General features: G+C 32.8%; 2 pseudogenes; one reads left to right on the top strand and one right to left on the bottom strand.

Annotated features, from left to right (window-relative positions):
- Positions 1-1,529, top strand: part of LOC144255053 (tRNA methyltransferase 10 homolog A pseudogene) — a 29,292-nt pseudogene extending 27,763 nt beyond the window's left edge.
- Positions 1,530-1,582: 53 nt separating this feature from the next.
- The window catches only part of LOC144255052 (zeta-sarcoglycan-like), a 135,086-nt pseudogene continuing 111,083 nt past the window's right edge, over positions 1,583-25,585 (bottom strand).

Raw genomic sequence — 25,585 nt, 5'->3', positions numbered from 1 at the left:
GTTACGTGATTTTCTCACAACCAGATTACTTTGATAAATTACAGTCTCCCATTTTGCTCCTTCATATGGAAACAGTCAAGAACCCCCAAAATGAAACTTGAGCATATTTGTTAATAGTGTGTATAGGGGTGAACAGAGTGATTGATGTGTGAAAATGAAGAACTTACCTTACAGTAATTAAGTCATCTTCCCATAATAGGAAATATTTAATATAGATTTACATTCTTGGATTCTGTAGGTTGCAAGAATTTGAGTTAAGGAGTATTATGATAAACAAATCTACATCATTCTGGAATTATTTATTAGAAGCTAATTTACAAAAAAACAGTGAAGAATGGAAGGAGCTAGATTTCTGAGGTCAGGGTAGCTTGACATTTTAATAAAAGTGACTAAATGTTTGCGACTGAATATAAATGTGACTAAATTTCTTAAAATATGAATCTAAAAGAGTAAACAACGCTTTCAGCATGTTTATTAACATTTGTCTTTTGTAGTGTTCAGTCAGAATTTTTTTATTTAATTTATAATCTCCTTAAACCTTCAATTTTAAAAAGTGAAATCTCTGAAGATGATATCCCAATGGAAAGTGAATCCATTCTCAGCATTATGCATCATATTAGTATTTATTTAGAGGATGTTTTTAATTTTAGCAATCCAAGTCAAGTATAAAGTGAATGGAGCAAACAAAAACTGTACTATTAAAATTTAGGTGTAAAGGGTAGCATGTGAATTTTTAAGGAAATGATCTATGGATTCCACATCATTGATATTTCCCTCTTAATCCTATCTTATCTTGCAATAAATTAGATGTTTTGTTAAAAGCAAATATGTCACATGCAATAGCCAAGTAAATACTATATAAGGCCATCCAGATATGACAAACGACAGGATAATGGCATTTTGTTAATTCTGTAAAGATTATATTGCTGAGTGCTTTCAAAATTACCTAATCTACAAAATTCTAGACTTAGTAGACAAAGAGTAACAACACACTGGATTTAAAGAAACAAAACTCAGGGAGGGATTCTGTCTTTTTTTGTTAAAAATCATGTATCGAATTTAATTTTTAGTAAAGCAAGCATTACATAATGCTTCAAAATTTTAAAATTCGGGGATAAAAGTTTACATCCAAAAAGATGAATGGAAAATTGTGCTTTCAAACTGTAGAATTAGTTTTCTTACAGGGTTAACCATTTCATCTTGCCATTGGATACTGGGAATTTCATCTATGTGATGTATATTTATGTGCAGTTCATATCTAGGTTCTGCAAAAATCTAAAACTGTGTGCTTCACTTCATGTAGCAAAGGCACCTATGTTATTCTCCCTTTTGAGCAAAAGTTATGATCCAGTTTTCCTGTTGAAGATGACGTCTCCACTGCTATGTCACTCACGTTCTCTGTGTTGAGCAGTCTGGTAAATCACAAGAGAAGGTGGTGGCGGATCCCTGCTTACACTGGAAGAAGTCGCTCTGTGGACCATCGGAAGAAGTTCTGGACTGATCACAAGGGAAACCGAGCAGAAGTGTGAAGCAGACGGACAGGAACAAAAGGCTATTCTGGTGTGAGGAGAAATCAGTCACTTCAGCTCCACAAGCAGATGTTGCTACTGGACTGACAAGTGGAACCTACCCCTGCTGGAGAAAGGTAGAGTTTGCCATTGGGGCAGACACAGAGTTCATACACTGTCTATCGAGAACTTGAGGAGCTGGTTGAAGAAGATGAATAGGAGCCAGTCGGTAGATTTCCCAGCTGGATGGTATCTGCATTTAAAAATATCTAGGGGGAAAAGAGATTTCATTTTAATTCATTTCAACCTCCTCCATCCCCCCAGAGCTTGCAACATGGTCTGATAAGAGAGACTGAACTACAGACAATTCTCCTGGTCTAGCTGCCATGCTTTGTTGAACAAACAAATTACATTCCTCCAGTATGGTCCAAACACTCTGCAGCTGTCTCCTCCTTTGAGAGCTGGTGCATTTTGACAGAAAGCCCTCAATCTGAAAAGTAATATTGTACAATCTGCTCAAGGGGCCCATCCAGTTTTTTAAACACCATGGAAAATTAATGATTTCCATAGTCTCTCGATTTAACTTCTTGATTTTGCATAGTATAAAGAATGTACAAAAATACCCCCAAAGATGTCAATAAAGATGACATTACTGAAGAAATGGGCAATTGAAGAAAAAAAGATACTTTCTGGTCTATTTTTAAAAATACTAAGAAAATCATGTTGACTCATACTCCAAAGTTATCTCAAGTAGATCATCGGCCCAATTAACAAGAGATAATTATTATGTAGAGTCAGAATTGAAGTTTCCATGAAATATATTACATGCATTTGAAACCCACTTTGCTGAATCTTTTTCTTGGAAAATTATCTCACTATTCTTAATCATAGTCTCCTACCTTCAGGAACAGCTGATTACATGCATCATATGGTTTTGACATGGTTGGGGAAAATTCCAAAGAAAGAAAAATTGAATCATGAATTTCAATGAACAAAGAAACAACTCTCTCCATCAATTTCTTAATTCTATTGTTATGACCTGATTACTGCCTAACTGGCAGTTCTCCCTGTTCCCCTTTTGCCCTTATGGGAGTTTCATTCATTTCTTAATAGGACTCTTGCAATACTCCGTTGAACTGGCCTTATGACTCCATGACTCCATTCCTGTCCGTTTGTCATTGATCTTACATACTGCTAGGGTATGTCATTTTTTTTTTTTTTTTTGGTACTTGGGATTGAACTCAGGGGCACTCAAACACTGAGCCACATCCCCAACCCTATTTTGTGTTTTATTTAGAGACAGAGTCTCACTTGCTTAGTGCCTCACCATTGTTGCTGAGACTGGCTTTGAACTCTATTCTCCCTCAGAGCCTCCCTTGCCCGGGATTACAAGCCTGCAACACCATGCCTGGCTGGTAGGGTAAATATTTAAAAAATGCAAATCAAACCAACCAAGCACTCACAACTCTCTAAAAGTCTCCCAGAGACTTGCACCAGCTGCCCAAACTCCTCAGCACCATCTCCTGCAATTCTCCTTTCCCCAGTTCTTGCACTTTCTCCAACATACCAAAAGTATTGACTTCAGAGCTATTTTACTCTTTATTTCCTTAGTCTGAAATACTTTGTTACAAAGGCTCATAAGTGGGGATATATATAAACTGAGTGACTGGGAACAAGGGTGGAGAGTGATTTCCACTGTTGATCTTTTTATACTCAAAAAAAATTTTGAATTGTGGGAATCTATTGCAAAGTATAAATAATCTAGAAAAAGGATTACTATACTAAGGGCATAGATATTTCAGACTGGTTTAATTATAAATTTGTTCCAATGTTCGCTAAAAGGTCACCTCTGCAGAAATTATTAACTGTATTAAAATAACACTAATCCTTTAATCTCTATTTAACAACTGTTTGTTTCTATAGTAACAAAATTTTAATACTACTATATTAAGTTTGTATTTGTTCATTCATTATTTCTTCTACTTGAAAGTGATCCATGAGGGTCAGGTCTGACTTTAGTTCTTAGCTACAGATCAGGGCAATGAACTGTACTAGTGTGTGCTGAGTGACATAATGCTCCTCCTTAACCTTAGAAGTGTCTTTCTTTTGTAGTGTACTAGTACACCCTCCATGAAAGCCAAGTTCATATGCTTTTTTTTTTCCACCAAGAATCTTCCTTAATAATCTAAGATGGAATGGCTTTTCTCATTTGACCATCCCATTGGAATTAATTATTTTTGGTATTTTATGGTGCTGGTCATTCAATATATAATTTTATTCATTTATTATACTTCCCCTACTAAACTGTATCCTCCTTAGAGAAGTAGAATCATGGCTGATTTTTTAAAAATATGTTTTTGTAACTTCTCAGGATGTCTGACCTAGAAATACATTTTCACATAATACAAATAGCTATTGAATAAAATAATGAATCATCAAATGAATGAATGGTGGCATTTACCAGCAGTGATCAAAGTTACGAAGGCACATTAAACATTTGTGAAATGTTAAAATACATTACTCCATATCTATGTCTGACTGAAGGATAGGAAAGCAAAGAGATTGAATTGACTTCTGTTTTAATTTTTAAAGAAAATATCTGCTTTTCTGAAGCCAAAGTAATAAGTGCACAAAACTAAATAAAAGAACATGGCTATCCACTTTGAAAGTGTGAGTGTTGGTCCTCATTTCTCCTTGCTCCATTTTTCCTTGCTAAGGGACATAAAGGAGTGAAACAAGAGTTGTTACACATTTTAGGCTGGGTAGTCTTATTCCTCCACAGAGGAAGTGGGATGACTCCTTTCACTAGCTGACTTTGAGAGAGAGCAAGTGGGTATTATTCAGTCCCTTTTCCTCAAAACTTTCTGTTTTATTTATTTTTTATTTGAAAATAAAATAAAGAATATTTTATTTTATTTTTAGAATACTCTTTGATTCATTGTACACAAATGGATCACAAGTTTTCATTTCTCTGGTTGTACACAATGTAAAGTCACATGCATGTACCTAAGGTAATAATGTCCATCACTTTCTACCATCTTTCCTACCCCCTTTGTCCTAATCAAAGTTTCCCCACTCTCCCCACAACCTACCCCCATCCACTTATCAGAGAGAACATTTGGCCTTTGTTTTTTTTTTTTTTTTTTTTGAGATTGGCTTATTTTGCTTAGCATGATATTCTCCAACTCCATTATTTACCTGCAAATGCCATAATTTTATTCTCTTTTAATGCTGAGTAATATTCCATTGTGCATATGTACCACAGTTTCTTTATCCATTCTTCACAACTTTTTAGAAATGGGTATGCTTGCTGAGACCAAACATTCTCAAGCTTTAAGAAGGCCAAAAATATTACAGGGGCAAGCTCCAGATCTGTGATATTTAGGTCTGCAAATGTGGAGATGAGTTCATTTAGAAGAAATGAAATACCGTCTAGAAGCACCACCTGGAGCTGGTTTTTAAGCCAAGACATATTGAGATGTAGATAATAAGCTGAGGAATAAGGAAAGCTAAAGAACATGTAGAAAATGAGGCTCATGTGTGATTGATAAAATCATTGCAAGATTCTGTGAATTGTGAATTCATTAGTAAGTACAGATAATTAGTGTTGCTAGTTAGACCTGATGGTTTGCAGGGGCTTGCTAACACCAAGCCACACCTCTGGTGTTTACATTTATGGAACTAGTTGTTTCTTGAGTGGCTGTGGCCTGGGTGAATACGTGCAGAGTAGTTGTTTCGTAAGGTAAGGCTAAAGCTTGCAGGTGGCAGCTTCAGAAAAAAAAAAAACATCACTGTGGGCTTCAGCAGAGCAGTGAGCCTTGAAGGACTTGGCCCTGATGTGTGTAGGTTGCAGTGCAACCACAGCAGGGGTCTTTAGCACACACATTTAGGGGCTACTTAGGACAGTATCTGGCCATATGACAATCCTTCATTCCATATAACCTTCCAAATTTCAAACTGTAGCTTTGCCCATGTAAAGGAGACAAAATTTATAATCAATATATTCATTCATATGGAGCCTTTAGAAAGAAAAAAAAAACATTCTATTTTCTTGGTTTAAGATAAAAACATAAATCAAGAAGTAAGAAGGGCTGTTACCCTTTGATTCCTTTTGGCACAGTGTTCCTGAGCCTCTCCAGGTCACTGCAATGGGGGTGGGCTCAATCAGCACCTCCTGTTGTTCTAAGTAGTTATTATCATGTTCGTTTTCCAGTTCCTAAGAGTGATATGCCTATTCTATATTGCCCTATAAACCACAGAAGCCATTTGTTCTGACACTCATCCTTGTTGTCAGAAGTGCATCCCTGAGTTTCAAAGTCATATCCCACCATCATTTCTTTACCCAGAAAGAATTCACTCACGTCATTCTCACCTGTTGAAAGCAGGCTTATCATTCTCAAAGCCTTGACCAATTTTCAAAATAAACAGTCTTCCTCAATGATCTGGATATGTTATTATATTGCATATTCTAGTATGCCACTTATAATACTCCATGTATAGTTATGATGCTTGTTTTTCTCAGGGATGAATCTAAATTCCTTGCAGCAGTCTGTTTGAAATTACTTTGAATATTCTCCAGTGAAGACTTCTATGTACCATTTCATCCTGTCTTTAATCCACTATTTTGAATGCCTGCCTATATTGTGTGTTCTGATATTAAGTAGTAAAAAAATCTGTGCAAATGTAGGTACTTTATATCTTTCTATAATGTTTAGTAAGTGATTAATTTGTGGCATAGTTGATGTAGCAAAGAGAATTATTTTATATCATTTTATTTTTATAGCAGAATTATTTGTTATTTTAATAATATTAAGTGTTGTATCTTTCTGTAATTTCATTTTATTAATATAAAAATAAACCTATCTTTGCCTATGATTTATTTATAGCATAATATTCAATTGACAGTTAAATGCTAACCTGTAATTGAATCAAAGCATTTTACTTACACATTGAATGAAAGAACACAAGTAAATGGTTCATAAACAGGAGCACAACAGAGGTTAATAAACTCTGATATTTATTATGTGACATTCACTATGAATAATTTGAATGAATGGTTATATGACAAAGAGTAACTCTTTAAAAAGGAAGCAAGATATTTTAAGAATTATTTCTGTTTTTCTGAGGCTGACAAAATATTGTAGCCTGCAACTGTAATTTAAAAAAATACCAGAAGGATATATAGATGTACTTTTTAAATGTTGTGAAGCATATTTATGGATTGTTTATGTGTGTTATCACTAAGTTGCTAACATGTACCTGCCGGTAAGTCTGTTTATAAAAGGAAACAAAATATATAATTGAAATTTATCTTGAACTAGCAACTGAGAGAATAGCAGAAAGTTAAGATTAACTTAATTAATCATTCATCTGGAAAGGTGTGAAATGCCCAAGAGCATCTTCTTCAGATTATTTTTCCATTATTTTTCTTCTCAACTTGACCTTTGTAAGCTCATGTTAAAAAAATAATAAGGAAACACATGAAGGAAGAAAAAGCAAATATGCTAGAACAGCAATACAATAGATTTAGAACCTTAAGGACTTTGGGAATTGTAGTCAGAATACACAGTGTGGAATATAAATTATGTATAAGGATTTAAAATAATTAAGGTAGAATTGAAAATAAACCAACAAAAGAGCAACTACCATGATGTCCAGGCAGCTTTGAAAAAGAACAGATGATAATTTTTGAAGAAAATAATAAATCTCTATAATTAAAAGACCAAAAATATTTAATACTGTTAATAATAGTATTAAACATATTATATTAATTATGTTTATGTGTTAATGGTGTGACTTAAAGAATTGAAATACCCCATTTTAAATTGCCATGTGACTGAATATCTCAGTAGAAAATAAGTGGAGCTGTAACTTAAGAAAATAGTATTAGTTTTAGCAAGTTTTAGGTTCAAGTATTAATATTTTCATACTTAAGCTTACTACTCCTGAAGCAGTTATTTATGTCACACTAGAACCACATGCATAGATCCTGAGAACTCAGCAATAAATGGGTCAATGGCTCTCCTGGAGACTCACCTCCCCCTCCATAGACTGTAAATGCAGCTCCTTCCTGCAGGTAGCCTTGAAGTCACCTGCAGCAGCGCTCACCTGGACCCCACGAGGAGCTTCCATAATCAAGGATCTGGTAGGTGATTCAAGCCTAAGGGAACAAAAAAATCATGAAAAAAACAAAAATAAAAAAATCATTAACCCACTTATCCCATGTCCCAGATAAGCAACAGCTATAAAAACTTGATCAATGCATACATCACTTATAGTAACTTTGAACTAATTTTTATGTTTTTAGATGTCTATCCTTTTAAGAAAAGTACTATAAGAAATGCATTCATGAAATCATGTTCTAGAAATTGGCTGTCATTTCATTTCGAGAATGCACTGTATTTCAAATTATCAACAGTAGAAAATAGGACCCTAGGACACAGCCAAATACAGAAATGATGCCCACTTGCCCTCATTGTTCTGTGTATGAAATTCAGCTTTGTCCCTTTCTATCTTGCCTTGAGTTTTAAGAGGTTGACCTCTATGCACCATGTCTATTATGTATCCAATGTCCTATTTACACGACAGCTTATACATGTAAAATAGTCTGTATTGTCCCAGGGTCCTATATAGGGCTATCTGTAGCTTTATTCTCACTGATAATAAAGGATATATGCACTGATCGTGATGAACATTTTCAAACTATTTTAATGCACCTGTGCCTTTGAACTAGTTGCAAAATTGAGAACTTGGGACTTAATATTGACAGAAAAGAGGAAAATAGCAATAAACTTAAATTAGTCAACTGAGAACAAGCAACCAACCAAATAATGGGCAGGCACAGATAAAATCTTTGCCATTTCAAGCAAGGATTTAAACCCAAAATGAGTTTTAGAATGGTTTTTTATTGCCTTATCTACTTTTTTGGCTCATTATATAATCTTCATTTGTTCATTATTTACTCTCATTTGTAATGATTTAGTAGCAATTTCTTATGTTGTTTCTCTGCTCACATAAAAGTAGGTCAAGACGAGTTTACATTTTTAAATCTTTTATATATTATCAATATTAATGATGAAGTTCTAATAAATAAATTGGTACAATTTAGAATGTACGTATTCCTTAATAAAAAGTTCCAGCTTCATAAAGAAGAAAACTGGAGTGAAAATCATTAATGCTCTAACTTTGAAGAGTGTGCAGTAAAATTTTGTGAACTTGAAAACTTTTAAGGTACACATTTTACCTCTAGAAATTAATTAAATAGTACGTTTTTATACCAAATGATGTCTACTGGCCCAGTAAAATGTTCAAAGTGAGTAAGATCAGCCTGAGAAAGAAAAAAACAATTGGAAGATAACACACAAAAGCCAGAAACCTGTGACAAAAGGATGAGTTTCCTAGCCTAATGGAGATTTTTTTCGTGTGTGTGTGTGTGTGTGTGTGTGTTCAATGAAATTTTTTTTTGTGCTCTGAACTTTAACTAACTTTAACTATCGAGAGCAGTGAGAATCTGTTGCTCATTTCACCCATTTAAGCAGTGCTTTTTAATTTACTGGATAGAGAAAACTTGGAGGAAAATCAACATATTGGTCTCAAAAGTTCTCTGCTCTGCTCCCTGAGGCAAAGTTCAAGGTGATGGGGTATTTATTCTTTTGATGTTATAGGTTTAGGGGAGGGTAATGATTAATGTCTCAGAGTAACTGAGGACAAGAGTGCCAAAGAAGAAAACAACAGTGACTTAAGGTGAAGGAAGTGAGAGAAGAAACTCTTAGCAAATGCCAACATGCATCTAGCAAGCTTCCAATGAACAAATGCTTTTGCACAGTGTGAACCCTTTGGTACAATGACACAAGCTCAGGGAAAAAGAACTAAATTGACTAATTGACTGGGTTTAGTTTTTTGATATTTAGTACAATAGAGGTCAAAGATACAATTAGATTTTAAAAGAATATTTTTATTTCTTCTGAAACTAATTTTTTTGGCTTAAGACATAACTGCTAAATACACATATATTAATGCATCACAGGGTATATTAAAACATTATTAAAGTGGTGGCAATTTTGCAATATTGTCAAATTGCTCAAGTGCTGAAGTAATTAAGACTTTGAATTAAACAAGTTCCAATTTCATATCTTGTTAGTCTTGATAAAATTAAACATACTGATCATTAAGTAATAATATAATTGCTATGAAGTAGCACTGTCGGTTTTGAATGATATTCAGTATCCAGGAAAGTAATGTGTATATATATATATATATATATATATATATATATATATATATAATTTAAAATTAATTATGGGAGAAGAGTTTCAGTAAAAAATGTATTAAATAACAATTATTAGAACACTTGAAGGATTTCTTAATTCTATTTTCAAATGAACACATTGCAGTAGCCAAATATTTCTAATGAATATGACAGTTAAAGCAAGATTTAAGCTATTTTTCTAAGCTTTCTTGACTGTTGAACATAAACAAATATATATTTTTTTCCTTGTGGGCAAAAGTCACTACAGGGCAATCATACATATGGAGATCAAAAAAACTTCTGATTGACATTATTTTGGACAGAAAAATTTATTGTGAACATTTATAGATGCATTATATGTCAATCATCCAATGTAAATGTTTATAATTGCATTTACACACACATGCACACGTTAATTATCTGGAGCTGAATATTGTCTCTAGGTGTCCAATGCTAAATAGGGAAAATACTCATTTCTTCCCACAAATTCTGTAGAAACTTTGCTCTATGCCTCCATCTAAACTCTAAGAGGGTTGAACTTCCTGCATTTTGACAATTAAAAAAAATCATCTCTGTCTTTTTTTAAGTGCAAGCAATTCCATCATTCCTTTTTTAAATATTTATTTTTTAGGTGTAGATAGACACAACACAATGCCTTTATTTTATGTGGTGCTGAAGATGGAACCCAGGTCCCACCTGTGCGAGGCAAGTGCTCTACTGCTGAGCCACAATCCCAGCCCCTCCATCACTCTTTTAAAAGGGATTGCATTAAGGTAGTCATGTGATTATGTTAACTAGGCAAAGAACACTATAGAACAAATAGGTTTAGATACAATGTTTAAAAGATCTAAAACAAAAATAAGCATCATGCATTACTAGCCATGACAGCTTATCAAAATAGGTTGGTAACTTTGTAATTATAAATTTCCTTGACTATTTTGTAAATAATATTTTCCCAAGGCATTTGTTAGAAACTATGTACTTCTAGAAGCTACATTATAAATTGGAGGAAAATAGAAAAGTGTCCTCTATATTGAAAGTGTTGCTCACAATGTAAAGTCAGGCAAATTATTCCTAAGAAGTAGTCTGTGAAATCCAGGTATAAACTCACTGAAACTTAATTACTATGTGCAAGAGTTATGTCAATCTAATGAGAGGATTAAGTGTAGGAGTCTGAATAACTATACATGAATTCTACTTCAAATTTTAAGTCAGTTTAAATTCTCCAGGACTCAGTTATCCGAATAAATAAAATTATAGTCATAAAACACTTTAAAAATAGAATATTGCAGTCATAAGAAAACATTAAATTTATCTTCTTTGTTAGTTATCCATATAATTGCAATAATGTAAAAAAAGCTAATGTTCATAATGAAAAATTATTCTGTATATAAAACTCTGAATTGATGATCTCTTAATCATCATTAATACTAAGAAGTGGACTCTCCAATTATCTATATTTTATCTACAAAGTACTTGAACATTAGGTTGTTTGGGTTTTTCTCAGGTTTATGAAACTAGTGCAAAGATCCCAGGATTGCCAAAAAAAAAGTTGAAAAACAATGTTAGACATCTAAAAAACTTACAGCTATAGTAATCAAGATCATGCTGGCATAACAAAATAATGGAATAAAATAGAAGATAAATGGATTTTTACTTGTGTGGTCATCTGATTTTTGACAGAGGCCATAATGATGTTAGAATAATTAGCAATATCTACGAACAAGATGAGCCTCAATCTCTATGGCACATTATTGTCAAAAAAATCTAAAACATAAGGCTTTGAAAGGAAAATATCTTTGTGAATTTGAAGTAGGAAAGATTGTAATAAAAGTAAAAAAAAGTAATAACTAGTAAATGCCTTAAAATATAGCTTATGATTTCAATATTAAGAGCACTTTTTCAAAATAACCATTGATAATGTGAATATATAACAGAGAATAGGAAATAATGTCCACAAAACACACATATATCACAAAAGACTGACATAAAGAAACAGAAATTATTCCCAACTCAAACATTTAAATATAAAAACACAAACATAATGTGAACAAAAGATTTGAACAAACTAAAATGATACATAGTTGTCCCATACACTTACATACATGAAAAAGTAGTTAATATTATTAGCCATCAGATAATGAACAGCTATAAACAATACCAGTAAATATCCACTAGAAAGACTGATTAGCAAGATTGCTAACACGGCATATTGGTTAGGAAGAGCAGAAACTGAAAATTTTATCTTTTTTTGATGGAAAGATAAGACTACAATCCTTTGGAGAATTTTGGCATTTTTACACAAAATTTAATATATGCAGAAATATGCCATGTATGTCATTTGCAAATGCACACACAAATATTTAATGTTCATATAATGGAACAGTGATCAACAATAATTAAGAAAAATGTATCTATGCAAATAGGATCAAGGACAGATGTCAAAGATAATTGGTGTGAATGAAATTTTATAAAGAATAGTACATATGGCTTGAATGATTTATTTTTAATATTAAACAAAGCTAATCCATGATTTAAGAAAAAAGTGACAATACAGATTACTATTGTGTGTGGTGTAGAGGTTCAATGGACATGAAGGAATGGTCTTAATTAATGGTAGTAATTTATATCTTTAGATGTATCTGAGTTACACGAGTGTATTTATTTGTCAAAACTCAGTGAATGCACAATTGACCTTTGTGCAATTGCATTACATGATTTAAAAAAAAGAAAAGAAGCTATAAAATTATCTTGAATACTACTTCCCAATATACACATTGAAATGATCAGGGGGGAACATATATGTGAAATTAATGTTGAAATAAATAAAAATCAAATATACTGTTGGATATATGGTAGAATGTATATATATATATATATATATATATATATATGATTAAATACATGTAAGACAATTTCAGTGGATTGATTTACATGGTGGGTATGTGGATGCTTACAATTTTGGGTGCATTTGAATGTTTCCACAGTGAGAGACTGAAAAAGAAGATATGGTCTCATATTCTTATAAGATTATTCATTTCTAAATATCTGTTTTCTTAATAAAATTTATAAGAAAAATGTTATGGAAATATAAATATGAAAATTGTTCTTTCTTCCTGATGTTTCTCATTGACAATATTAAAAAGGAATGATGAATGTTCATTAATGACATATAAGGATACTTTTTAAAAACGTATGATTTTTGCTGCTAAATTATTATTTTACTATGAAAGCCATATTTCACATAATCAGTATTTTAAAATTATTTCAGAGTTAAGAATATAACATAAAAAGAATATCTGACTTTTACTTGTCTGGAAATACAAAAATTTGGTATGTTTTTCAGAAATATAAACTCCTAGATAATAAAAATGGCAATAGTTTTAAAAATAAACACATGTATTAAAATTGCCACAGAAATTCAATAGAGTCTTTTTAAACTCAAAAGTATGTTAAAAATTTGGGGAAGATATAGTTGGTGCTTAGCAAAAATTTTCAATAAAGAGAAAGTAATCCAGGCACAATGGCACACTCCTATAATCCCAGCAGGAGGCTGAGACAAGAGGATTGAGAGTTCAAAGCTAGACTTAGCAATGGAGAGGCCCTAAGCAACTCAGTGAAACCCTGTCTCTAAATAAAATACAAAATAGGGCTGAGGATATAGCTCAGTGGTTGAGTGCCCCTGAGTTCAATCCCCAGTACTCAAACCCCAACAAAAGAGAGAAAGTGAGACTTTTTGAAAATTAGACCTAGCATACTTATTATAATTGAAACAAAATTATATTGGTATTAGAAATAGAAAACTTGGTTAATGGAACATAAGAGAGTCTCAAAAGCCTTTAATAGAAATTAAAATCTGAAAAATGCAATAATTATTTCAGGGTAGAAACATTATATTATTTAACAAATTATGCTTAATACATTGATTATCTGAATTGCAGAAAATAAAGTTCTATTCTTAAAATATTCTGGAAAAATAATTTTTAATTTTACCTATCAAAATATTAAAATAATAAATTACAAAGTGTAATTTCAATAAAATTAGAAGGAAATGATTTTTAATTTTCTTTATTTCAAATAAAAAACTAAGAAATGACTAAATAACTGTACAAAATAAATGACAAAAAAATTGTAAAAAGGCACAGGAAATATGTAAGTCTAGAAAGAATAACTTCTGAAAGAAGACAGAAAGCCCAGAAGATAAAAAAGGAAAACAATAAAGAGGCACATATGCATAAAATGTGTATTCAGGCATATATAATTATTTGTATAGATTAACTTATATTTATAATTATAATTTTTTACAGAAAAAAATTATAGCCAATATTTTTTATGAGAAAGCACTTTGAATGTATCTGACAAATATATCAGGAACATATTAAAAATACAAAAGACTATTAAAATAGATCTTCACACACCAAAAGAGAAAACAAAAACACTACAATTGTAAAAAAACACAAGGCCATCTATTTGTGTACACAGGTTGATATGTAGAGAAGGTGGGCTTGTACCTGCAATCTGCTAGAATTTCTGAGCCTTTCTGTGATGATAATGTGATCACCCAATGGCAACTATGTGTACAAGAATTTTGCAAGCACTAAATTGTGCAAAATGTAGTCATCGTAGTAATATTTTTCTGCTCATTTTTTTTTCCTACTCTGGATTCTGAAATCAGTCTAGAATCCCAATGAGATTTTGTTTTTAAGGTCTTATGCAATGATCAAATCTGAAAACTTATATGGCCTGTTTCTCCAGAAAACATTCTCAACATTCTGAACAAAAGAATTCACACTTTTTAAAACTAACTTGCAAATGGCAACTTGAGCAGAACTTGAGTATCAAGCATCTTGTTCTTGGTAAATATTTAATACAGTGCAAAAGACACAGTAGGCACCTATTAATAATTTGCAGTATCAATGATGGAATGGAATGTACTGAACAGAAAACTATGTCAAGAAAAACAATGACATCAAAACTAATGCAAACTGTGACTTGAACATAAAAGAAGAGCAATAACTTGTTACTTCAGACTATGTATGGTTAGCTTTCTTCAGGAGCAAATCACATGATTTGTTTTGTTTTTATTGTTTTCTGCTCACTCATACCTCCCATTGTGTGTCTTTCTTCAAGGTAGATCACACATATTTCTTGATTGTTGCTCTGTGTGCCATAGTTTGCAAACTAAATTAAGCTTCTCATAATGCTCATTCGTTAATTCTAGATAAATATATAAATACATACTTAGAATGAAATAACAGAAGGGAAGAAGAAAGGAGAAAGAGACTGGGGAGGTGGGGAGAGAAGAAGAAAGGAAAGAAAGGGTACAAAGAGAAAGTAGGAGAAAAGAAATATACTAGCTTATTCTCTCTGCGTGTGCATGTGTGTGTGTGTTTACTTATTTATTTTCTTATAGATAGAAAGATACCAGTAAAACAATTTATACCACCATTGGCAGAATGCATCAGGGCAAAATAGTTAGTACTGACTGAATAAATGTTAGCCTTTCTTGAATATAGTATTAATATAAGCTAGAGTTATGTATTTCCAGAGATTAATTTGGATTCTGAAAACATTAGCATTTCACTTCTAGATTATGTTCATACAAGAGTGAGAATGACTTAGAGATGCCAATTATAAGATCAAATATTAATTAATATTACACATTCCAAGTACAGCTTCTTTCCTTTTTCTTGGAACAGTTAATAGATCTCAGATCCAAGCTGTCTTTGGGTGATGAGAGTTACATAATGGGCTTCATCTCTTCTCACCATAGGTACAGAAAGTCTTTGAACTATAATAATTTAACTACATGTTAACTTAAGAAATTAAGAAAGGAAGGATTGTAATAATTGGAGTACTCCTGGCAAATAGACTTTTATGCCCTTTTCAACTCTTCAGCATGTATTTTTTTAGCCTTTGAAAATATAGACCCCTCCCCACCACAAAACAATATCGTTTTATATGGTAAATCAAAGAAAATCTACAGTTGTTGTACTCATGAACCCTGGCACAAAATTTGGCACATATTCGATATTCATCGGAAATGAAATGTGTTGAACAAGCAAATCATAGGAATCCACGTTTCTACAATTTTTTTTTTTGATACCAGTGATTGAACCTCAGGGTGTTTAAACCATTGAGCCATATCCCCAGCTCTCTTTATTTACATGTTTCTCTAAGTTGCTTAGGTGTTGGCTAAGTTGCTGAGGCTGGCTTTGAACAAGCCATCCTCCTGTCTTAGCCTCCCAAACCACTGGGATTATACTGAACTCAGCTCAGAGTATTTTCTACATTTTATTACAAGCTCTTGAAATGTTTTTTTCTAAAGTCTTTTATTCTTAATGATTATAAAACTTAAGACAACATAGCTAATTATTCCACCAACTATTTTCTTTACTTGGTTGACCCATCTCACCTTGTTCAGCATTAGGTGGGAACAAGAGTATTCCTTATTTCCCTGAACAGAAAATTGTCAGCAAGGCTCGTAAAGACCTTCTCAGACACTCTGCTTTAATCTGCAGTACACAAATGAATAATTGAATACCCCAATCATTACTGTATTTTGCTTCTGTTTCAGTTTTGGAATTTAGATTAGAAACACTCATCTTGGGGGTTGTCAATCTGCTTTTAGCAGTAGAGGATAAGATTAGCCCAGCTCAATGTTTAAATAATGGATGAATGATTAGAAAATAAAAACCAGAAACACATATTATAATTAGAATTTAATTCATATTCACCCTTATGAATCTAGAGACATGTCAGCAAGATAATTAAAACAGCAGTTGGTTCTTATTCCTCTTTTAGTAATGGACTTCTCATAGTAAAAATTGTAAAATGAGTACACAGTTATGAAAGCAATATAAGTGTTTATTTTAGAACCTAGAATATTTTTTAAAAATTGAATTATTAAACTCTGACATAACTTATGAAGTTGAAAGTCTTTGTTTTATTTTTTTAATTTAAATTCAGTTCCTTTTAATATATATAAAACAAAAAATTAACACATATTTATGTGGTACCATGTGATATTTCAATATGTGGATGCATTGTTCAGTGTGTAAATTCAGGTTAAACATATCTGTTTTCTTATTTATTGTTTCTTTATAGTGAAAATATTCAAACACCTTTCTTCTAGCTTTTAAGAATATATCGTGTATAGCTACCTGTATTCATCCTAGTATGCAATAGTATAACTGTGTTTCTTATTCATAACCATAACTCAGTACCCACTTACCAATATTCCCTCTATCCCTTCATCCCTTTATTGTCCCCAGATTCTTGTACTTAGTTTTTATGAGATTAACTTTTTATATTCATATATGAGTCGGGGAATGTGGTACATATATTTCTGGGACTAAAGTCTATATTAAAAGAGTCCAAAAGTAATTGTTATCAGTGCTAACCACATGTCCTATAACTGCCATATTCCTTATATCACATTTATTTAGGTTTTTCCACTATTCAGTTTTGCTTTGGTAAAGTAAGTAAATTTTTTAAAAAATTATCAAATTATTATATATGAAATATATCAATGGCTATGATAGTTCTAAAGATACAGAATAAACATATAGATCCTATTTTAATGGAATGCACAACCTTGATAGGTGAAGAGGGATAAAAGAATTCCTGATTGAGAAGGATCTATAGATCAACACTACAGCATATTATGAGACACAGTTACATATGTCCCTCAACACTCCGCAATCTTTCTGGTTTTTGTAGAGAATAAGTAATTATTGTTTTGTGCTTATAAAGAAAGATTTGGATCACATCAAGTGGGCCTTCTCCTGATACTGCTCACTAGTTTATTGAATCTGATTTCTCAATTAGTGAGAAACTGAGTTCTTTAGGAAATCTTAGCAGAGAACTATAAAAGTTTGCAAATTTATTATTTTAAAACTATGCTTTCTTCATGAAAATTTTCTATTTTGTTTTTATTTGAACATTTTTCTGCTTATCCATAGCTAAACAACAGTCTTTATGAAGTAAGTTTTTTTTTAATATTTTCATTATGTTTTCCAAAAAAGATACAGTTATCTAACTTAAAATGCAACTTCTTTTTCTTGTTTGTGTTATTATTTTGAATTTTAAAAATAAAAATGCTGTAACAACTAGGAATTTTATTTACCTATCATATATTAATTAGACAAATAATTATCAACTCCCAAATGTTAACTTATTTATTGAATTAATGATATATATGGAGCGGTTGCCTCAATTTTTAAATTTCAATTTTCATTGGCAGTTATTGTGATGATCTTGGGGATAATTCCCTGTGAGGATGACATCCCACATGTCCTGGGTAGGAAAAGATCTTATATGTAACTATGTCTCTTAGAAACAGCATGATAATAGAAAGCAGCTTATTTTACTGGAAATGACTAGACTGAGGGACCCATCATAGGTCATGAGTTCTTTTTCTGATAATGATTCCCATTCCTTTATGTATCCCCCCTTTGTATGATACTGCCTCGTCATTTAGAATCCTCACCTGGTCTCTGCTTTCCCTAATTCTATGCCCATTTGTGTCTTTATGTCATTACCTGTATCAGATTTTTCAACATCCTTATATTTTATCAGTCATTCTCTCAACTTCCTCAATAACTGTCTTCTTCTTTTCCACATACATTTTCCACATTACATTTTCATTGTAATCATATTAGGAGAAAATAAGGAAGTTGTTAAAATAATTCACATTTTATTCCCTTTGTTCAAATACTTGACTATTTAGTACAGAACTAGGGAGTGTCATGTGAGTACATAGCAATACACTATTTTAGTTCTTCATGTATCAAGGACAACCACTATTGATGGAAACTACAGCACAGGGGTGAGAAGGACACTTATTTACCTGAGATCTTGAGATGGTTCTGCTCTGACATGAGGTGTCTCCACCGAGTGCCCAAATACTGCTCCTTTGGTGCCTGGAGGCAGCAGAAATAAATGGTCAGAGCAAGAAAGTCCATAGACACATTCGGTTTCATTTCTATTTTTATACATCAAATATTCTTCCCCAAATGGGAAAACTGGAAACAGGAGTAGAGAAAATGAAAGAGAAATGATGGAAGAGGAGTACAGAATAGTGAAGAACCAAAGAAAGTCAACCTAAATATCTGTTAGAACTCTGTTAACTGCTTTTAAGATGACATTACTTATACATTGAGACTGAGAATTTCTACTTTCTGGTCAAAGAAAAAGGACCCATTTATTTTTCCAGTGCCTAAATTCTCAGTTAAGTGAACTAGAGGGAGGGACAGGTCAGTTTTGATTTCTGTCCTCCTACAAATAGTAGGGCAGGGATGAAAGTGTAGAGGGTAAGCTCCAGTGTAGCATATTACTAGTTGTTTAACGACAGGTCTCATGGGGCATTTAGCAATATAGCTTTATAGTGATCATCAAATGATAGAGAACGTATCATGTTACTTTGACCCCTCTGGAGTTAAGGCTCTATCTAAAACTATGAGCTACTTTAGTTCATTTCATTATAGCTGAATTCATATGGGGTCACAGATGTCTGGAGAAGTCATGGACTCTAACATCTGCCTCAGCAGTTGAATGACACTCCACATAAACTTTCACTTACTGACTCCATTTGATATTTTTTTTCAGACTTAGAGCTTCTCTGTGCTTTAACTGAACAAAATGGAATGATTTTCTTCTTCAAAATCCAAGTGAAAAAAAATTTTAAAAAGATATTGGTAAAACCTTTGTATTTTTGTGATTTTTCACAAGCATTTCAGATCATTTCCTTCAGATGAAACTTTAATTTCTTTTGGTCTAATATTCTTAAAATGTCTATATGTAAGAATGTCATTCCTGTTCCACAAATATCTTCAGAACTATTTAAGTATTACAAGGCAATTCAAAACTATAAACTTTAAACCTACAAAACAAACCTGTTATTGCTTAATGTGAAGGAACACATAAAATAGATTAATTCCAGTAATCAAGGATGAAATTGCAGCTAGGAAAGTACAGCTAACATTTTGAGTTTCTTAAAAAATAATTGGCTGTGTTGGGAAATGTATTAGAACCACCTGATGATAGCTTTTTAAAAATAGCAAAAAGACCTTGATCCTGAGTCACAGAGGAAGGTTTTTTTTTTCCCCAAAGATTGTAACAGAATTTCATCTGTTTTATGGCTCTTAGGACAAATTAAGACTCTGCTGTAGTAAATTCCTAAGATTACAGATTTCAATTTATAAGTAAAAGTTATTGGCATTTCTGGACCTTCTGCTGGGTTTTACTAGGTTTTTCTTTTTCCCCTTAAAATGGAGCATGTAGTGTAGGGCACATAGTGTTTATCATTTTAGTTGTTTTCACAAATTTATAAGAATTATATCTGTAAGAGCATTTCTCTTTCCAGTTTGTAGGATATTTTATCTCCAAAAGTGGTAAATTTCTTAAGATGAGTCTTTAAATGTAAAATAATAGTTTGAGATAAATCTCTACTTCCGTGCTTTTGATGGGATGGCATTTGAAAGAACATTCCAAGGTATAAGTTTGCAGATCTGAAAAGAAGAGACTTTGACATTTTAAAATGAAATATAACTTCCAGATAGGTTATTTATCCATGTGCAAGGTTCAAAAACTAATTTCTACTATTGTATGATTATTCCCAATGAGTCAGAAATGTAATTAAAGGATGGCAACAATACTTATTTCTGAACACAGGTTGGTATACATAGTAACTGGGCACAGATTATATTGGGGAAAATGAAAATAGTCAAAGTTTAAGTTTTCAAGAAGATCAAACAATTATACAGGTCTCGATTCTAAGTTTCGATGTAGAAAGTTATTAATGATTTTTAAAATATTCCTAAGGAATTAAGTCTACAATCACATCATTTATGGGGCTAAGTTGAAAACTGAACAAAACATCATAAATCACTAACTAAATGCAGATATCTAGATGACGAAAAAAGTTGTTCTCACCCTCCCTGCTGATGCCAGACTTACAAAAATTAATAGTTGTCAAAGATAATCTTGAAGGATATCAATGAGGAAAAATAAAAGCCACCTGAACCAGATTTGTACTATAAAAGCTGAAGACAATCAACAGTAAAAAATAAATCTCTCATGAATGGGAAATTTTTACAAACATCATACTGTCAGGTTTGTCAGAATTGACAATAAAAATACAGAATATTGGTAGCAGGAGATGGAAGATTATAGGAATGGTTTACCTCCCAGTAGCTCCTTAACAACAGAAATAAAAAGCAGGAAGACTGCTCATCAAAGAGATGGATAACTAAGAGAATTCCCTGAAATTCAGTACTTGACAGTAAAAGAAAAGTAGAGAAACAGAAAGTTGGAAAATTCAAACATAATATAAGAAACAATATGTTAGAGACAATCATGAGTTCAAAGCCAGCCTCAGCAAATTAGCGAGGCCCTGAGCAACTCAGCAAGACCCTGTAAATAAAGTATTAAAAAGGGCTGGGAAGAGCTTTGTAATGTTGTGAACAATCAATAAAAAAAAAAAAAGAGGAAAAAAAATTTTTAAAAAAATAAAAAAATAAAAAGGGCTGGGGATGTGGCTCAGTGGTTAAGCACCCCTGTGTTCAATCCCCAGTATGAAAGAAGGAGGGAAGGGAAGGGAAGGGGAGGGGAGGGGAGGGGAGGGGAGGGGAGGGGAGGGGAGGAGAGGGAGGAAAGGAGGGAGGGAGGAAAGGAGAGAGGGAAGGAGGGAGGGAGGGAAGAAAGAATATGTGGATAGAGATAGAGATGTTCCAGCTTGGCTGGTGGGAGCAAAGAATAGTGGAGAAAAAAAAATGGATTTGCAGGAACCTATGGAATATAGAGGGAGGCTGATCTTCATGGGCCCAGAGCCAGAGAGGGAAGTTGTTGAGTTAAAAAAATAAAAATAAAAATTTCTCAACAGATATTTCAATGTGAATTGGTTGCCAGTGGAGAAGCATTTGTAAGTGCTGTACCATGGGGACCACAGAAAAAAGATCAGCAACTCATAAAGGGAGTTGCCACCCTCCCAGCAGTCACCTATAATGGGCTTCAGAGAGCCTGACCAGTGTGACTGAAATAGGTACAAAGAGATTTATTTGATCCTTGAGGATCCTTTGTATGAATACCAAGGAGAAAGAGCTTTCTTTGTGGCTGGCATCCCATTAGAGATATTGGGAAGATGTCAATAACAGCTGGACAGGATCTTCTGCACTCCAGGGCTGATACTGGGTAATTCAAATATGAAACTGTGGAGGGTTATATCCTATACCTTAAAGTTGAATTTATCAAAAGTACCTGAGACCCAGAAGCCCAGCAGAGATGAGTATCTTCACAGCAACTGGGGGTATGAATCAAATATCAAATTCCCACCAATAGAGTTCTAATGGCTAGTCAGGATTAAATTCCAAATGGAATTTGTTGAGAGCTTGGAACTTTAATTTAGAACTTGAAACTCCACTAGAGGAGCAGGCAATTTGTCAACATTTACTAGTCTAAGACACCCTATACTGGAAAATGGAAAGCTCAGAGCTTTGGCTCCTAGCCACAACCACTGGCAACTATGTCAGAAACACAAAGATGTTAAACTTTAAAACCTCTGGCCATTGACCTAAGGGTAATAGAGCCAAAAATATATGCAAAAATTAAAAATTCATCCTTGCCAACAATTTAGACCACCTCAGTGGAAACAAGGTATTTACCTCAAGTTAAGATTTTTAATCTTTATATTCTTTATTGCTCCCATTGTTTTACTTTTTACCTTTAATTTTTCAATTTTTTTCAAATTTAATTTCGTCATATCTTATTATTTTTAATTTTGCAAGATTGTGTGTGTGTGGGGTGCTCTCACTGCATGGACAGGTCTGAAAAGGTACACACTTTTTTCATATGATTTAACTTTAATTTTACTTGTTTCTTTCTTCACCTATTTATTACCTAAACTTGGTTTGAATTAGGTGGGGTAAAGTATGTATTTGTTTGAGTTGTTTCAATCTTAATTTGCTTCTATCTTGGTTTCTGTTTTTTACTGCTTTTACTTCACTCTCTTTTCTCACAGCCTACTTTTCCTATTGACTATTTTTCTTTCTAATTTTTATTAGTTTTAGTTAATTCTTACTTCTCCATTATTGTGATGTTCTGATATCTAACTTTGGCCTCTCCTCTGACCACTTTTTAAATATTTCAAATTTTTCTTGCCTTACTACCCCATTTTCCCTTCATTTAAGAAATTATAATCTCACTATTTATAGAATCTTATGAATTACATAATTTCTATCCCATTCATGTTATGATTATTAATTATTAGTGGCTGATGTATTAGACATCTGCTGTTTAATGCCTGATTGAGTTCATGGATATTTTAGTTGGTGCTGATGTCAAATAGTGACCCAAACTTTACTATATAGGTGGCAATTGGTGTTATAGATGCTAAAGCAAGTACTGGATATTTATCTTAAGGCTGTACATCTGTTGCTAACATTAGCACTACTCCTGGCTAAAATGGACTGAAAAGTGATTGGGGCGCTTCAAGTTCACCAAGTAAGATGCTGGAGCAGAGCCATAGCCACAATTTTGTCAAATAATAGCAAATATCACCCAAAACAATGATCTAGCCCCACCCAAGTCCCAACAATACCTCAACATACAGAATAGGGAAGATAAGATCCCAGACAACCAGGACTCAAGGAAGAGCAACCAGAGGAGATCCTCAGGTCACACCTCTGGACAGCTGCTTCTACATCAGAAACAGAGAGAAGTCCCACAACAAAAAGATAACTATATAAGTATATCCTTTATGTATATATATATATATATTTTATATATATACATAAATATATATCCTTTATGTATATATATATTTTTATTTTATTTTTGTATTTGTGTGTGTAAGAAGGGGAATCCATTTCAAATGATGTGCAAGTGTAACTTCTGAAAACATGAGGAAACAGGCAAACAAATCTCCCCCCAAATTCCCAATATCGCAAGAAAGGATCACATGGATATTGAAGGGGATGAAATTACAGAAAAAGACCATAAAAACTGATCATTATAATGTTTGATGAAATAAACTGAGATCTAAGAAATGAATTGCAGCAAATATAGCAAATGAAAGACCATTTCAATAAAGAAACAGAGATAATGTGAATAAACCCATCATTAGAAATGAAAGCCATAATGAATAAAATTAAAAATTAATTTTAAAGCATCACCAATAGATTAGATTGCAGAGAAAAAAGAACTTTAGGTCTTGAAGTTCTAGCCTTTACAGTGTATGTGAACTTGAATAATCAGTATACAATAAAGGAAAAAGAAAAGATTATGATCAGAATATACAAGAACCCTGGGACAGCAAGACAACAAACCTGAGAGCCATTGAGATGAAAGAGAACATAGAGATATAGTCTAATGGCAGTAAGTGCATCTTCAATGAGATTGTAACAACAAAAAAGTCTTCTCATATAAGAAATGAGATAGACATCCACATATGGAAGGCACATAGGAACCCAAATATGAAAACCTCTTTAAGATACATCATAATTAAAATGCCTTACATAGAAAATAAGGAAAGAATATTGTAAGTTGCAAGAGATAGACATCAGGTTATATTTAGAGGAAGTCAATAAGGCTCACTTTTGTTTTCTCAACTCAGATTCTAAAATCAAGGAGGACATGGAATGACATACCCTAAGCTCTAAAATAAAACAACTGCCAGCCATGCTTGTTATATTCAGCGAATATATCTTTCAAAATTAAAGAGAAAATAAAAAATTTTTATGACAAAAATAAACAAAGGAATTCATGACCACTAAGACATCACTACAAAGAATACTGCTCACAGATATACAAAGATATACTGCACACAGAGAAAAGCCAAAGCAAATCCTAAAGCTTCCAAATACATGAAAATCACTAGAAGAGCAACCAACTAACTGGAAGTAAAGATGAAAGTAAATATAACAAAGAAAGCAAAATGACAGGATATAATAAACACATATCCATCCATGATGACTTTGAATAGAAATGGTCTCAACTTCCCAATTTTAAGTTATAGATTAGGATAATGTATTTTTAAATTTTTATTTGTTTTAATTAGTTATACATGACAGTAGAATGCATTTATGTACTTTGATATATCACACATAGATGGGATATAATTTCTCATTTTTCTGGATGAACATGTTGCAGAATCTTATTGGTCATGCACTCACATATGTACATACAATAAAGTCTGTTTCATTCTACTATTTTCCCTATCCCCACATCCCCTCTCCTTCTCTCCCATCACTTCCCTCTACCTCATCTATGGTAATGCTATTCTTCCCTAGTGCCTCCCGTCTTATTATGAATTAATATCCGCATATGAGAAAAACATTGGCCTTTGGTTTTGTAGGATTGGCTTATTTTGCTTAGCATGATATTCCCCAAAGCTATATGTGCTAATAATTTATATATGCCATCATTTTACTCTTCTTTAAAGCTGAACTAATATTCCATTGAGTATATATCCACATTTTCTTTATCCATTCATCTATTGAGGGGCACCTAGGTTGGTTCCATAGTCTAGCTATTATGAATAGAGCTGCTATAAACATGATGTGGATGCATTACTATAGTATGCTGATTTTAAGTCCCTTGGTATAAACCAAGGAGTGGAATAGCTGGGTCAAATGGTGGTTCCATTCCCAATTTTCTGAGGATTCTCCACACTGCTTTCCATAGTGGTTGTACTAGTTTGAAGTCCCACCAGCAATATATAAGTGTATCTTTTTCACCAAGATTGCCATTCTGACAGGAGTGAGATGAAATCTTAGAGTAGTTTTGATTTGCATTTCTCTAATTGCTAGAAATGTTGAATACTTTTTCATAT

The sequence above is a fragment of the Urocitellus parryii genome, chromosome 5 (assembly GCF_045843805.1).
Source record: "Urocitellus parryii isolate mUroPar1 chromosome 5, mUroPar1.hap1, whole genome shotgun sequence".
NCBI lineage: Eukaryota > Metazoa > Chordata > Mammalia > Rodentia > Sciuridae > Urocitellus > Urocitellus parryii.
The sequence above is the reverse complement of the archived record's forward strand: the minus strand, read 5'-3'. Positions and strand labels throughout refer to the sequence as shown.